The following is an 18,005-nucleotide window of genomic DNA, read 5'->3' as shown; positions in this document are numbered from 1 at the left end:
CCAAAATGTGCTGGGATTCTTCGTCCACCGGTATTTACAAGTACGCATCTGCTAGGTCCAACTTCGAAAAATATTTACCCGGGCACAGTTTGTCAAAAAGATCTTCCGAGCGGGGTAAAGGAAAACTTGCAATCACTAGTTGTGGATTCACTGTTGCCTTGAAGTCCACACAAAGTCTCAATTTTCCGGAAGGTTTTGGCAAAATTACCAAGGGTGATGCCCAGAGAGAAGCCTGCACACGTTCAATCACACCTTGTGATTCCAAATCGTGTAATGTTTTGGCGACCTCATCACGCAATGCGTGGGGAACATTGCGCGCTCTGAAAAATGTTGGTTGCGCATTTACTTTCAGTTCCAAATGTGCTTTATAGTTCTTAGCGCAACCGAGGCCCGGTGCAAAAATGTCTGCAAATTCTTAAGATAGACGAGAAACACTGTCTGAAGGCACAGTCTGGTTCACTGATAGGACCTGATTGACTATAGACAAGTTAAACAACTGAAATAAATCTAAACCAAACAAGTTCACTGCAGAAGAAGAATGAAGGACGTACAATGACACAAGTTTTGTTTGTCCTTTGTATGTTGCAAGAAGGCTGCACTGTCCTAACACAGGGATTGCTTGTCCTGAATAACTACTTAACTTAACATTTGTGGCATGCAACAGAGGGGTGCCCAGCTGTTTGTACGTGTCTTGATTGATCAAGGAAACTGCAGCTCCGGTATCGAGCTGGAATGGTATCACGTTGCCATTAATGGCCAAGTCCACAAAAAGTTTATTGTCCTGCTGACGACAAGAGCGACTGTCTTGTGCAACGTGAACTGACACTGGTACAGAATCACTTGCGACTTGACGTGATTTCCAGCGACGTCAACGCACACTATTTGTGGGACGAACACAGTCACTTTTAGAGAGAGTGGCACTGGGCGGAGTGGAATGAACTATATGAATTTCCATAGGCGAAGTGTCGCGAGCCTGAGTATCCTTGGTTCGATTTCGATTCCGGCGTGAAGCAAAGGGCCTGGAATGGTTTTGAGCGTCCGTTCTGAGCTTTTTCTGGCAAACACTTTGAACATGTCCTTTTTTATTACAGAAAAAGCAAATAGCTTGGCGTGACGGGCAATTCTCACGCGAATGTCTAGTAGCACACTGCGGGCATGATTTTAGCACTGCATTTGCTTGCTTGCATGGCAGCTGCGTGGACGGGCGCGAGGGCTGTTTACTGTTCCGTGCAGCGTGCCCGACGGGCCGGTTAATGTGACACACGGCTGGTGAAGTTTCAAATGATTCCTGAGCAAAGTCAAGTGTGTCCTGCCGATCCAATATGTCCATCACTTGTTGAAGGGAGGGATTGACTAGTTTCAAAATCTGTTGCCGTATACGAATATCAGAAACATTCTGTGCAATTGCATCACGTACCATAGTATCTGAATAAGGGAGTCCACATTCACACTCAAAAGCATAATCCCTAGTAAGGCCTTGCAAAGTTGCAACCCACTCCCTATTAGTCTGACCTGCCGTACGTGTTGTACGAAAGAAGGTATACCTTTTTGCAACTATATTGACTGATTCTTTGAAATAAGCATCTAATGCAGACAAAATTTCTTCATAGGACAGAGTTGCTACGTCGCGTCGGGGAAATAATTTCACTATCACACGGTATGTCTGGACGCCTACGGATGTTACAAAAAAGGCTGCCGCTCATTACCGTGAATTCTGTAGGCGGCGAGATGGAATCCAAATTGGCGTGACCACTCCGTCCAGCTTTCCAGTGCCGCATCAAAAGGATGAAAAGGTGGTGCAACTGCGTGTTGTGGCTGTGTGAGCGGTGAAGCGGCAGCTGCCGCATCGTTTTGCATTGCACGTTGACCCTGGACAAGCTGGCCAAGGGCATCCAATAAGGCCTGCGTCTGCTGATTGTGCAAGCGATAAAATTCGGACAGTACATCTGGAGATTGTGGCGAAGCCATGACACAAGTAAATTAGGGCAACAGCAAGAGGAACGCAAAATCCTCATCATCAACTTTTGTGGACTGGCAAGACAGCCAATCCACAAGGATGCGAGGCCGAAGGGCACGCGTTTAAGCTCACGCAGGCTTGCGTGAGGTCTGGAAAATGACAAGGAATTGAGACTAGCAAAAAAGGTACGTAGCTTCTGGAATACTTAACTTTAATCCATAATTGGTGAATATCGGTCTGACGGTACATGCATCACAAGGTAAATAGCAATTGATAATGGCACCTTGCTATGTCGTAGCAAATGACGTAGCCGAAGGCTATGCTAACTATCGTCTCGGGAAATGAGAGCGTAATTTGTCAGTGAACCATCGCTAGCAAAGTCGGCTGTATAACTGGGGCGAGTGCTAGGAAGTCTCTCTAGACCTGCCGTGTGGTGGTGCTCAGTCTGCAATCACTGATATTGGCGACACGCGGGTCCGACATATACTAACGGACTGCGGCCAATTTAAAGGCTACCACCTAGCAAGTGTGGTGTCTGGCGGTGACACCACAACTCTAAGCTGAAAATGCATTACTGTACTGTGTCATACATTGTTTGTCGCATTCTGATAGTGCGTGTTTACGGACTGTCGCTGCTCGCGGCATGGCTTGCTTTTGTGCGCGCTACTGCCGCTAAGAATAAAAAAAAGAGAGAGGAATCGTCTCATTAGCGAAACAATGGCAAGAGACCGCTATTTGTTGTTACTTACACTGCTGCTTTCTTTGACAATGATCAACAAGAACCAAATAATAGACTGCGTATGATAGAACATGTTCTGAACGAGAGTTAGGCGAAAATTTTTCTCCGTTTGAAAATCTTTGCGGCCGCTTCTTTAGTACATCAAATTCTGCACAGAAATTAGAGTCATCTTAGATTTGAAAATCTAGTCAGTTGCCGTGCTTCATTTCTGACTGTGTCACTTAATATGAATATAAACATGATACGTATATTCTTCCACGTTTGCTGTTGTCTCACTCTAGTTTCGTAGTTTATTAGGCAGGCAGGATTTAAGTGAGATAGCAGCAAACATGAAAGAAAACATGGCAAAATGTTTATATTCATATTATTCTTATGGTGAAGAGAATACTGCATGTGATTCACAATTCATAAAAGTTCCTATTAGCAACCATCTCTTGTCACAGGTAGGAAAAATTTCAGAACGTAGAGTTGGCCATATTGACAAACATCCCAAACAGCCTTGCCAGTCAGATTTTCGTAGTACATTGAAATTCTGCTACATTCGAAGATGAACAATACGGAGTTTGTATTTACTTCGTTGGATAATGTATGAAAATGCAGTGGTCGAAACTCGGGGCAGAGAAAGAAAAGCTCGTCTTCCACCTTTTTTTTAAAAAAAACTATTTACTGACGCAGAGGTTTTGGCGCCAGTATTTATCTTTGTGCCTGCAAACCATGCCTGTGTAGCGCCACATATATTCGATGGCAGAAGTTAGTTGTGGCGGCACCTACCGACATTTTTCAGAACTTCCGCTTGCTTTGCACTCGATTCTAGGCCGCAGACGGTTTTTTGGATTACAAAAACCGGAAGAAAAGTGCGGCTTAGATTCAAGTAAATACAGCAGTCTATGAGTTCAGTATGAATCTTATTAGAGAATTTCTGTACTAGTTCATTATGTTACTGCATTATCCCTGTGAGATTTTCTCTAAAAGATCTAATACTACTTTTTTATGATAGTGTTGGATTGGTCCTTCAGCCAGCTACTTAAACATTTGTGCCTCACCAAGGATTTTGTGGTATGTGACACACAGTTTAGCATCATCCGTTAAACGTAACTTAGTCATAGAAAGACGTGTTGCATTGGGCCAGCTACGTAACTGAGCTGCCTCCTCAACATAACCCAGAAAAGCTTACATTTCTTCAGATGTTTTTCCAGAAAAAGGTGTAATGCGACTAGCTGTCACAGGATCAATAGGTGGACTTGGTATTCCTTCCTTGTGGTTGGGCCAGCCCAGTTGCTGCACATGCTGATTGCATTTCTTTGCTAACCTGACTTTGTTCTGTCTTATGCTAGAGTAATACGGCTACCTGATTTTTCAAAACTTCAATGGTTTCACTGAATTACTGAATGCATTTCTGGTCATTGTGTAACCTCGATTTTGACCTACACTTCATAACAAGTGGGATCCTTTACACCAACACAATATCGATAATCAAAAAATGATGTATCAGTTTTCCTTATGTATCATAGCCCAGTGAGACTCGGTGTACTGCTCTGCTTCATGGCTAAATCATCTACCAGTTTCAAATGTTACTGATGTGCTGTAGTACACAGTAATTCATGCCTGATAAATTACAAAGCTGTCACTTGGTTGTGCATAAATATTCTTCCCTACAGTATCTCCAAACTGTGATAGGTCTACATGCTGCATATCCTTCCAACTCAACAGGGCCCCAAAAAGAAAGAAAAATAAACACGCCAACAAAAATTTGGTCACTCACTGCATTGCATGATGACAGATGCCAATGGCTGTTTATGTGCAGACATGGCTCATTGACAGTGGCAGCAGCCAGTGTCAGCACCTCAGCCACCCAACATGAAGGACTGCAAGTTTTCCTGACACCATGCAGGATATCAGAACCACCTTCAGACACAAATGGAGTGTGCCAGAACTACTGCTGACACCAATATTACATGTCAGGGATAAGAAAACCTCTACATGACACCAATGTTATGACCAAAGGTGGGTTTGTGTTGTTATCAGGAGGTAAGCAAAGAGGCAAAGAGTGGAGGTGAATTATCCTGTAGAGTGCTGGGGTGTGAATGAAACATCATTCAACTAACAATCATTTGTTGTAAGAGTTTTGCAATCACTCCATCTTCTTCCTAACACTGCCTAGCAGTGACAGTGCTGAAATCACCCTGCTTGAAAGTGCAAGCTGGCATGTCAGTGCCCAGTGAGGAACTTGCTGAGCACAGGTCCTGCATTGGCTGTGGTCAGTGCTGCAGCCCCATAGCAGGATGATGTGCAGCTGTGTGTCGCTGCAGCGTGGCATGGTTATGAACGTCTGTCAGAGCTTCAGCACTCTTGATGAGTGAAGCTGTGTGTAGGCTTCTTGGCCCCAGAAATCTGCATGCCCTATTTCAGTTGTCAAGATGGTGTGTAGGTGGAAGACCCAGCAGCAACATGGACACCCCGAATGGTTGTTTCAGCATACAGCTGGTACGGTGGTACTTTTACCACCCCAGTAGCAGCAACACAGGCACTCAGCACCTAAGATGGACAGCCTCCAGGTTGGTTCTTCATCTATGGAAAATTGGCCCATCCCCCATCCTCAGTCAGCTAGAAGTGCAGCTTGCAAATTAAAAGTTCCATCCATGACTGGATGGATTACCACCATGGGCTCCAACTTAGCAGTAGAGCTGGCCATCCATCAGTATCCATAATGCAGATGGAGTGGCTTGACTCTAAAAGTAAGCTTGAGGAGGGCAGAGTTTTTATAGCAGGCAATGATGTGGTTACCCCCACACTGGTGATCAAATGCCCTTTCTTTCTGAGCCTGTCAGTGCTCTCAGCTGCTCTAGTGCTGCTCTAGTGTTTAAGTTCAGGGTTTCAGAGCACACCTTTATGCAGAACTTGCATCCTGAGGCATTCTTTGGCATCTTTAAGTGAAGTCACTAAATTCAGATTCATTACAGTAGCACATTCTGTCTGTTGATCATTGTTGCTAAAGTACTGAATCAGTTGTTCTTGGCTTCCATATCCCAAAATCTGACAAAACATGCTCATAGCTCATTTGTACTTCTGGCCTCCCATGTTGATATTCAATTACAACACCACTGCATAGTTTGTAGACCCAATCCACTTAGTCATCTCTGTTGATTCGTAACAAAATCTTATTCCTGAACTTGCTTACTATTCTACTCTGTAACAATTCCATCCCAACTGTATTGACTTTTGCCTCTACAGTAGCCAAATCATTGATGGTACCTCAAATATTTACTCCCTCCATTCCCTCAGCATCAAACTCTGATTGTTATGAAGCAAATTAGCCCGTGGAAGAGATAGGCCCTCCCTTCTCTTCTTGCGGTTCCTGCAGCACTGTCTTTGGGGGCCTCCATTCCCTGCATCTAGCTGGAGAAGCAGTGTCCTCTTCCATCATCAGCATCTACCAATGGCAGGACTCCCTTTAACAAAACCTCTTCCCAGAAATCTACAGACCAGTGGCCCAACCCCAACCAGTGGCCGAAGGAGCTATGGATTACAGATCCCATGACTGCCCACTACTCTTCAGTTTCTAATTCCTCGACAGGTAAGACTTCACAAATGTCCTGATCCTATAAAGGGCTTAAAGAGAAAAACAATAAATCTCAGGAAAAGGCTACTCTGGTGAGCTTGGAGGCACCGGATCTCTCTCATGCCATGTTTCTGAACTAAAGTTCACTGATGTTGTCCCACCCCAACCAATGGTAGGCAGTGATCCTAGAGCATGACTTCTCATCCTGGTGCTTTCGTGTCTAACAAGGACACCCTTCATTGGAATGGCAATGCATATTACTATCACCTACTTAGAACTAATGCCCCCATCATGCAATCTGTGTCACCTTTCAACCCTTCAAGGTTATAGTGAATTCTTTTGGAATTCCAGTGGCCCCAAGATAGCACCTGAAGAGGTCTGTTCATTGGTTTACGCAGATGTTTCTTCCATATCACACTGGAAGCAATAGCAGTATGATGCAGAAAATCCTAGCAATCACATTTTATAACATTTATTTTTCTCCAAGCCGACGACTTACATACCTTGAGATGGCTATCTGAATCTGATAACTCCCTCACCCATTTTCACCTACTTATGGATTTCAATGCTCACTACCCCCTGTGGGACATACCATTTCATCTGATAGGGGTCATCTGACTGACCAACTTCTTTCTGATTGTTATCTGTTTGTCATCAATGACAGTACTCCTACCCACTTTAGTGCTGCACATGGCAGCTTCTCAGTTATTGACCTCACTATTTCTTCCACCAATCTCCTGTGCGATGTTCCACTGGCTCTTTACTGTGATACTGAGTGGTGAAGTAAAGTCTAATTGATAGTTAAGACTTCCCCAAGCTTGCTCACCTTTCTCTTTCAGCACACTCACTAACCTCTTCTGATTGAACTTCTTTCTTGAAGTGCTGCAGTTACTGCTGGAAGTTAAGAGTAGAAATCCAACATCCAACTATTGAAGTAAATATAAGGCTTCTCATTAAAAATGTTTTGTACACTGTACTCTTGTTACTGAACTATCAGTTTAATAAGTCATGCCTGCAAAATACTAACAACAATTGTTTGCAGATGAATAGAAAAACCGGTAGAAGTCAGCCTCTGGGAGGATCAGTTTGGATTCCATAGAAATGTTGGAACACACGAGGCAATACTGACCCGCTATGACTTATCTTAGAAGATAGATTAAGGAAAGGCAAACCTACATTTCTAGCATTTGTAGACTTAGAGAAGGCTTTCAACAATGTTGACTGGAATACTCTCTTTCAAATTCTGAAGGTGGCAGGAGTAAAATACAGGGAGCGAAAGGCTATTTACAATTTTTACAGAAACCAGATGGCAGTTACAAGAATTGAGGGGCATGAAAGGGAAGCAGTGGTTGGGAAGGGAGTGAGACAGAGTTGTAGCCTATCCCCAATGTTACTCAACCTGTATATTGAGCAAGCAGTAAAGGAAACAAACGAAAAATTTGTAGTAGGAATTAAAATCCTTGGAGAAGAAATAGAAACTGTGAGGTTTGCCATTGACATTGGGATTCTGTCAGAGACAACAAAGGATCTGGAAGTGCAGTTAAATGGAATGGGCAGTATCTTGAAAGGAGGATATAAGATGAACATCAACAAAAGCAAAATGAGGATAATGGAATGTTCTGTAATTAATCCTGTAACTGCTCTGGACGTGTTAACGCATGCACCTTCGTACCTGTTCCTGTGTGCTCTGAACATGTTTACGCGCACCACCAGTCCTTCTGCTGAATATGTCTATGCGTAGACACATTCAGAGTACCAGGTAGAAGGACTGGTGGCACATGTAAACATGTTCAGACAGGTACAAAGGCGCACGTGCTAACACATCCAGAGTAGTTAAAGGGTTAAATCAGGTGATACTGAGGGAATCAGATTAGGAAATGAGACACTTAAAATAGTAGATGACGTTTGCTATTTTGGGAGCAAAATAACTGATGATGGTCAAAGTAGAAAGAGAGGATATAAAATTGTAGACTGGCAATGGCAAGAAGAGTGTTTCTGAAGAAGAGAAATTTGTTAACATCGAGTCTAGATTTAAGTGCCAGAAAATCATTTCTGAAAATATTTGTATGGAGCGTAGCCATGTATGGAAGTGAAACATGGACAATAACTAATTTAGACAAGAAGAAAATTGAAGCTTTCGAAATGTGTTGCTACAGAAGAATGCTGAAGATTGTGGCACAACTAGACTAGAAGAAGGGATCAGTTGGTAGGACATGTTCTGAGGCAGCAAGGGATCACCAATTTAGTATTGGAGGGCAGCGTGGAGGGTAAAAACCATAGAGAGAGACCAAGAGATGAATACACTAAGCAGATCCAGAAGGTTGTAGGTTGCAATAGTTACTTGGAGATGAAGATGCTTGCGCAGGGTAGTGTAGCATGGAGGGCTGCATCAAGCCAGTCTCTGGACTGAAGGCCACAACATCAACAACAACTCTTGTTTACAATAATTGTTGATACATTATGTAGAACATCGCAAAACCTTTGATAATGACAATATCCAAACACATTCTCTTAATTAACAGATTCCAATAGAATAAATGTATATCAAGCATTCTCTTATGGCCATTGATGACATAGGCATTAACATGGCCACTATTTATGTATGGTATGTACCATATCTCCAAGGCTGGACCCAACAATGTGGAATAAACTGCCCAGCCCAGGTTAACTTGAAATAAAGTTGCATCTGTTACTTCAGGATACATGTTCATTAGCAAAACATACATCCAAAGAGTAGATTATCTAATTCATTACAAAAATAAACATTTTATAGTGGTGATCATCACTCATCCATTCAAAAAATACTTCTGCAACACACCATTTCATCAAAGTAATACACTTATGTTACACTACAGATTCCTTCCCCTATGTGAATGGTGTCATCACTTCTGTGAAATGTTAACCAAACAGAATATTCAAAGGGCAAAACTAGATTTAACCTTCTCACTACAAGTATTAATGTCATGAGTCCCTTTGATGTACAGTCTTGCTTGTAATAGTATCTCATTTTCAATAAAAATACTTATTCATATTTATTAACTATGGAATGCTCCACAATAGATTGTAAACTATCTGTTGTATGCATGTATTTACCTCAACTTCACTTTGATCAAGTTTCTTAATCTTTCTGCCTGGTAATTATTCTTTTACTGTGGGTATGAGATCTCAGATAACAAATATTTATTGTCTATATGGATCATTAAACAGTTTTTACAGTATTTCATGCTTTTCTCTCATGCACCAATCATTACTAGGACCCACAGTCCAGTAGCCATTTACTCAGATCTTCCATATTTCATCTAATCAATATTTATTCCAGAATTCAGGATTTTCTAGCCATACTCATAAAACTTTTATAAATTACTAGATGTGTGCTACACCGTGGACAAGCCAGTGAAGACAGGATTGAAGACAGGCTGTAACAAGTGGATATAAGAAGGGTTTCACAATGGAATCTAATGAATATAATAAAGAGGGAGGATAGTCAGGATATTCCCAGGGAAGAATACAGAAGGGAAAAGAAAGACTGAGGCACACAAACACACACACACACACACACACACACAGAGAGATATATATTAATTATATGCTGTTGCCGTCTGTTTTCTATCTTATATATTTATTGAGATAACCTGCTCCTGGTTTTTAATCTGTTTTGCCTTTTTTCCCCCCCCTCCCCTCAGTACATACTCGTTTCTGTATCTCTAGATGTCCTCATACTGTATGCTTCAATGAATGCCTTTGATTATACAGTTCTACAACTGCACCTGGATGTTAACCCATCATGCTTGCACTTCATAGCTAAGTGTGTATATTCCTTGATTCCCCCCACCAAAAGTGACGGAGCTAATATCCAACTTCACTTAGAAAAAGAAATAACTCATCCAGGGTTCTGAAGTCGTTTGATGCCTAAAGTTTGTTAATTTCTATTGTTTTCCACATGCTAATGTGTAATAACAAAGGAGGTTCCTGTTGATCAGCAATGTAGGAAGAAAAACTGCTACCTATCTTATAAATAACACAAAACACACTTACACCTTATCTACTGGGTGTCCCTAATTAAAGTTCCATTTTCAAAACATTGTAAAAAGAGAACTGTGCTTAGAATAACATCAAATTTGAGCATTATGTTATTGATGTAGGTAGAGGAAAAAAAAGAGGGAGAGAGAAAGACCTTTGGTTTGAGTTACACTGTACTAACCATACTGTTCAATGTGCATGACTGCACAAATTCAGAACCAACAGTTGTGGCACTATTAGTTAGGTAAGACCATGCACCATGGCAAAGGCAAACCACATCGGATGGGATTTTTTTTTTTATTGCCCTGAGGCCAAAAACTGCATAAAAAGCAAAATGACATCAGTGTTTAGTTGCCCTGAGACCAAAAACCACATAAAAAGAAAATGACATTGATTTATAATTATCATGAAACTGGTGCAATACATATTCACTAAGCTGTCCACCTTTCTCTGTCAAAAGTTGAAACTGAGAAACAGCATGTTGTGCAACAGATAGGAGTGTCTCAGGGGTCACATTCAGAATGCGTTGTGAAATGCATGCATTCAATTTAGCTGTGTTCATAACACGAGCACTGAACATTGCATCTTTCAGGTAACCACAAGTCAGGAGTCATATGTATTAAGATCAGGTGATCTGTATGGCCAAGCTGTAGGGAAATAATGACTGATAACCCTAGAATTTCCTAAATACCTCTGCAGCAGTCATTTCACTGGCTGTGCAATGTGTGGAGGAGTACTATCTTGCATAAAAATGATCCACAAATTCACGCTATCGAAGAGTTGGAATGACATTGGTGCGAAAAAGACTCTCACAGCATTTATCAGTGATGGTACATGTAACAGGACTCACAGGAGTCATATGCTTGACAAAATACTTGCTGCAATAACCAATGCTGACAGCTCACATCACACAGTCTCTTTGGCAGATTGAAAGGGTACCAGTGGATGTGCAGGCATATTTTCCATTGCCCCTATTCTGAAATTCAGCATACTGACATGCCTTTGGAGATGAAAATGGGCTTTGTCTGTCCACAGAATGTTCCATGGCCGTTTATTCTTCACTTCCGTATGAGCAACAAATTCCAGAGAGACCGTTTGTCTTGCTGACAGGTCAGCAGGAAGGAGTTTCTGAACATGTGTGATTTTGTATGGATATCAATGCAGCAAGCTTCATAGGGCCTTATGTACTGTTCTCAAAGGCATGTCCAATGTTCAGGCAAGTCCCCACACACTGCATGTTTGCACACAACCACTTGACACCTCATGCAATGCTGTGGCCACATCCTGCACAGATGTCAGATCAGCTGCATTCCTCCCTCATCTACATTGCACTTCAAAAGAATGAGTCTTTTCGAATTTTGTAATCATTTTCTCCAGGCCCTTAGTAGACATCAGACCAATGCCTTTTTTCACATCTTTGAGAGTTTGAAACATCTGCAGGGCTACTGGCATGTATTCACCATTGTTGCAAAAGAGCTTTACCAGCAGTGTGTAATCTTTCATGGAGACAGTCATGTTGAGTTCCTTGGATTTAAACTGAGGAACAGCCATGTTGGTGTGCATATTTTAATGCATATGGCGCCATCTATTGGTCAAATTTTCATTAAATATTTTTTAATCCAAGATGTTTCCCCCTGTGTGAATAACATGCTGTTCAAATTTGATGTCATTCTGAGTAGTGCTTCTCTTTCTACAACATTTTGAAGCTGGAACCTCAGTTATGGACACCCTGTATATTATGGAAATCCTTCTCTCTTCCACTTGATGAGTGTACTAAGAAAATTCCTTTGGATGTGGAATCCCTATAATTTTATAGAGACTTTCATAATGATGAAAAAACTTGCTCATTTCTTTCTTTAATTATGAACTGTGATGAAGACTTTCACTAGCACAATGTCATTGACTTTAAATTTAGGTTGCATGATTTTTAATTATGTTTTTGCACCCAAAGTTGGGCATGTCTATTTAAATTTGTTTCTACCTTGTCAACCAAAAATATCTGCTACTGTTAACTCAAGTAATGCTATAGTAATTACTGGATTCAATGAGTATTTTATTTGTCAATTATTTTCTTTAACTTTCTGACAATGATCACAACTTCTTAATACCATTTTTAGATCTGTACTTAAATTTTTAAAATAATAAAACTTTGTCATGTGTTGGAAGCACTTTTATATACAAAAGTGTTCATTTCCCTTGTGTATGAACAAGATCAGATCCTCTACTACTACTACTTTAGGTACACACAATTTCAAAAGGTATGACTTTTCATGTTGTCTCCAAAATAATGTAATTCCTCTGAAAAACCACTTCTCCTCCTCCCCTGCCAAAATATCTCTAGTGCACATATTTATTACTGTTCCAAAATATTCATCAGTCTTCAGTTCATATTTTATTCTCTTAGCCAATATACTTACTTCATTGTTCATGTAATTCATAGCTAAAAAATTTACTCTAAACATAATCCCAGGGTCTTCTGTTAGAGCTCATGTGTTGATCCCCATCAGTAGTTGTAAAATCACATCAGGTACTACATGCTGTGAACCCTTTACATATTTTAATTTTATTTCAAATTCTTGTAAAAAGAGTAACCATCTCATTAATCTACTGTGTAGTAGTCTACTCTCCAATTCCCAAATAAGGGTCTGAAATTCTGTAAACCCAAAACTATGGACCTTTTTTGTGCAGGCGTGTGATTTAATTCATTTTTGTGATGCATCAGTTGCCAATTTAAAGGTTTAATCAAACAATGGAAAATCCGGGATAGAATGTAACAATATAATGAAAAGGATAGTTGCTACTCACCACATAGCGGAGATGCTGAATCGCAGAGAGGCACAACAAAAAGATTATTGGAAAGTCAGCTTTTAACCAACAATGCCTTTGTCAACAATAGAAAACATCCACCCACCCATCCACACAAAGTTAAACTTTCAAACAACTGTAGAAATAACACCACTGGTCAGGTGACGTTAAATTGCAAAGGAATATTATTGGAGAATGGGGCAAACATATGGCAGAAGAAAAATAAATAGCTACAAAATGTAGCAATAGGTGGCACTATAAGCATCATAATTTGATAGTGGTCGATTAAAAATGGCGAACGTATCAGACAACAATGCCTAAGGTGTATGTCTGACGTTAAACAAACTATACTACTCAGTGTGCATGGGTGTACAGGTGTGATACTGTTGGTTATGTAAGCCCAACCACCAGGGCAAGGCCATATCACTTACCGAACGAGGTGGCGCAGTGGTTAGCACACTGGACTTGCATTCGGGAGGACGACGGTTCAATCCCGTCTCCGGCCATCCTGATTTAGGTTTTCCGTGATTTCCCTAAATCGTTTCAGGCAAATGCCGGGATGGTTCCTTTGAAAGGGTATGGCCGATTTCCTTCCCAATCCTTCCCTAACCCGAGCTTGCGCTCCGTCTCTAATGACCTCGTTGTCGACGGGACGTTAAACACTAACCACCACCACCGCCATATCACTTCATATGTGAAAAATCAGTTTTTAACTGTCATGAGGCCAAAAATTACATAAAAAGCATCACTCACATTGGTTTTTAATTGTCCTGAGGCCAAAAAAAAAAAAAAAAAAAAAAAAAAAAAAAAAAAAAAAAAAAAAAAAAAAAATCATTCCAAATAAAATCGGACTATTAATTTCCATGTTACTGGCGCAGAACATGTTCAATATGCTGTCTGCCGTTTTCTGCAACAAGTTGAAATCGAGAAACAGCATGTTCCACAACTGATCGAAGTGTTTCCAGGGTCACATTCAGAATGTGTTGCACAACAGAATGTGTTGCACATTGTATACCTTCAGTGCAGTTAAGTCTGCAATCAGAACACTGAATACAACATCTTTCAGATACCCCCACAGCCAGAAGTCACACGGATTATGATCAGGTGACTGGGATGGCCAAGCTGTAGGGAAATGGCAGCTGATAATTCTAGAATTTCCAAAATGGCGCTTCAGCAGCTGCTTAACTGGATTTGCAATGTGCAGAGGTGCACCATCTTGCATAAAAATGATCCCATCCACACATCCACGTTGTTGGAGAGCTGGAATGACATGATTTTGTGGACCGTGCTCAAGGGTATGTCCAATGTTCGGGCAATTCTCTGTGCACTACATGTTTACACACCATCACTTGTCTCCCCCTGCATTGCTGTGGCCACTGCTTCCACTGACATTGAATCAATTTGTTTCTTCCCTCTACCAGGTTGCACACCAAAAGAACCTGTCTTTTCGAATTTCCAAACAATGTTCTCCAGACCCACAGCAGTCATCGGATCACCACCTTTTTTCAGACTCTTCAGTGTCCAGAACTTCTGCAGAGCAACGTGTGCACAGTCATCATTCTTGTAATAAAGCTTTACAAGCTTTTTGATCAATTTTCACACTCGTTTTTTCCTTCTTCCATATGTTTTCCCCCTTCCCCAATAAAATTCCATTGCAATTTGATGTCACTATGACCAGTGGTATTATTTCTACAGCATTTGGAAAGTTTTACTTTAATTATAATCACCCTGTATTTCTTTCAGTAAATGTTTTCAGTTAAACTAACTGCACTTCCACAATCAGGAGACTGATAACTAAATAGTGGAAATAAAGTTTAATCCAAAGCACCCCACAAAAAAACTCGATAATTATCGAACTGGAACACACCAATCATAAGTTTGCTCTTAATAAACTGCATAAAAGAAAAACTAAGTGTCAGCTGAGTTGTAGTCCCTCTTTTTATAGAAAAATAAATGCTTGAATGACAAACTTTTGTTGCTGTATGTTAGACACACATATCAGTCTTGATTATAACCCAAAATATACTTTTTCATTTACAACACATGCTGAATGAAATAAATAGTTGCATATGGCCTCTTGTAAAACAGAATTCAGAATAGACCCATATTGAGAGCAATATTAAATACTGGTATTGATTACTATAGTAATCAAAATTGCCTACCCTCAGATATATTTCAGTGTTGCCCTAAAGTTTGATACATATAAAATAAACACAAGATTCTGATAGCATTATGTATTTTTAATGCTGCCAAAGTAAACAGTAATTTGTGTGAAGCATATTTACTTAATATGAAAAATATTGGAATAGCTGAGTAAGTAAAAACAATAGTATTCAAAAAGGAAGGTACAAGAAGTTGCATGTGATATTACAGTAATTTTCTGTGTATTTGTTTCTAATATCTGAAATGTTATTAACAAAAAAAAAAAAAACATTATATACTTCTCAGTCTTCTGTGTAGCCTCTGCAGTTCACCATACTGAGAACTGGTTTCATGTATTAATTAATCATTCATCTTGTGTCATCAAAATTATTTTCTCATCATGGTTGACTCCTCTTTATTGTTTTCCATCTTGTATTTCTATAAAAACACTTAAATATGTATTAGCATTGAGCACAGGCTTTCTCAACTGCATATTAACATGTTCACAGTCTCAGTACTATCACAGACAAGAATTCCAATGTTTATAATTTTTATCATACTACTATAAACATGAAAACAGATAAGAAAATCATTTACATAAATATTCTATGCCTAATTACTAACCAGTATTAATTGACATTATGACTATATCTTCAGATGGACAGTCTACAAGATTAAATTCTACAAAAGTCAGTTCATATTATAAATGTACACAAAAATTACAGTAATCAAAAAAATGCAGTGTTACAAACGTTTCTCGTACATTATTTCTTTAAACAGAAGTGTTTTATGAGAAAAAGTACACTCACATAAAAAGTATAATTACCTCTTGGTACTCAAAGAAACTTGGAGCAAAAAAATGGTTCAGATGGCTCTGAGCACTATGGGACTTAACATCTGAGGTCATCAGTCCCCTATAACTTAGAACTACTTAAACCTAACTAACCTAAGGACATCACACACATCCATGCCTGGGGCATAATTCGAACCTGCGACCGTAGCGGTCGCGCGGTTCCAGACTGAAGCGCCTAGAACTTCTCGGCCACTCCGGCCGGTGAAACTTGGAGCAAAATGACAATACTGACTAATTACATACACACATTTGAAAACTGTGTATGGCACGCAAAATAATGCTGTCTGCATTACTATTGCCGAAAATTTAAGAATAAGCTCACAATATGAAAGATTTAGCCTCAAAACTATGTTACTCTACAGCAATATTTTACAAAAGTACGATATCTTCATTTAAATTAAAATTATTGAATGCACTTATTGGCAATCACCAAGAACACTACTTTACTAAATATTTTTTGCACTTAAAAATTATTACTTAATTATTCCATCATATTATCGTTTCATTATATATATTTCACTTGGCCCCAGTGTTACAAATTTTGGTTGCCCTACGTGTCAAGTGGCGGGAAATTAAAAATAGTGGGAAACTAAAAATATATCCCAGTTGTGCTAGTGTGTTTCCCCATTCCCGTGGAACTAGGGCTGTTGTCTTAAGTATAAATTCAAGGTGAAATCCAAGACGTCGCAATGTCATGCTGACTGACCTCTATGACGTCAACATCCGAGATGGCGATGCAAGATGGCTGACCTGGAACACTGGCACCGGTTCTATGACTCTAGAATCCAAGACCCAGATCACCGGCACTAGCTCTGTGACGTCAGAATCCCAGACTCAGAGTACTGGCACTATGACATCATATTTCCTGAGACATAGGATGATTGTGGAGCTCCAGGCCTGATGGTGGTTAAAAGAGTGTCCTGCTTAATATGTTTTCCCCAAGCAACTGTTCACTCAAAGGTGTATGGACTAAATCTAAGTGTGTAGCTCTCTACTTGTGTCTTTATTTAAACAAAGACTGTAGAAGGGAAAGGGCCTTCTGGACATGACCCCACACTGCCAGCCCTACTTATTCTCCTAAGTTAAAGTCCAAATTGTGTGCTGCATAGTAGGAACACTTGCTTCTTTATTGAAACAAATATCTTGCCAGGGTGAGCTCCCTTTCCGCAGTCGTGAAGTTTGTGGTCACCAGATCGGTCGAGAAGTCCGCAGTAACCCATTGAAAGCCCATTACCGCGCTACTGCCACTTCTAGAAGGTTGTGCAGGACTGTCAGCCACCGGGGTCGCCGTGTCACATATATCAGAGTCCTCCCACTTACCCTGAAGTCACGCCATTGTCCATCGGTGACATCTCCATGCAGAAGCATATCATGCACATACTACCTATTCGATAACCTAACGTGAAATGAAGTGCAGAAGTTGCAATTCCCAATGCTTCTGTGCTGTTGCGATGGCACTGCAACTACAGCCTAGGGTTGGCAGTTATGACTGAAACAACTGGTTTTCGGTTATATCAGGTTTTTCCCTTGCCACTTTAACCTTATCGTTAAAACCGCTCAAGATAATTGGTTTCTGAAATAAATGACGTCAGCTCTTTTATTCCTATTATTTATTGCACACTGAAGCGCCAAAGAAACTGGTATTGGCATCCGTATTCAAATACAGAGGTATGTAAACAGGCAGAATACGGCGCCGCTATCAGCAATGCCTATGTAAGACAACAAGTGTCTGGTGCAGTTGTTACTGCTGCTGCAATCACAGGTTATCAAGATTTAAGTGACTCTGAACTTAGTGTTATAGTTGGCGGACGAGCGATGGGACACAGATTCTCCAAGGTAGCGACGAAGTGGAGATTTTCCCATACTTGTTCAAGAGTGTACCGTGAATATCACAAATCCGGTAAAACATCAAATCTGCGACATTGCTGGG

This window comes from Schistocerca piceifrons, chromosome 1 (assembly GCF_021461385.2).
Source record: "Schistocerca piceifrons isolate TAMUIC-IGC-003096 chromosome 1, iqSchPice1.1, whole genome shotgun sequence".
Taxonomy (NCBI): domain Eukaryota; kingdom Metazoa; phylum Arthropoda; class Insecta; order Orthoptera; family Acrididae; genus Schistocerca; species Schistocerca piceifrons.
Note: the sequence above shows the minus strand (reverse complement) of the source record.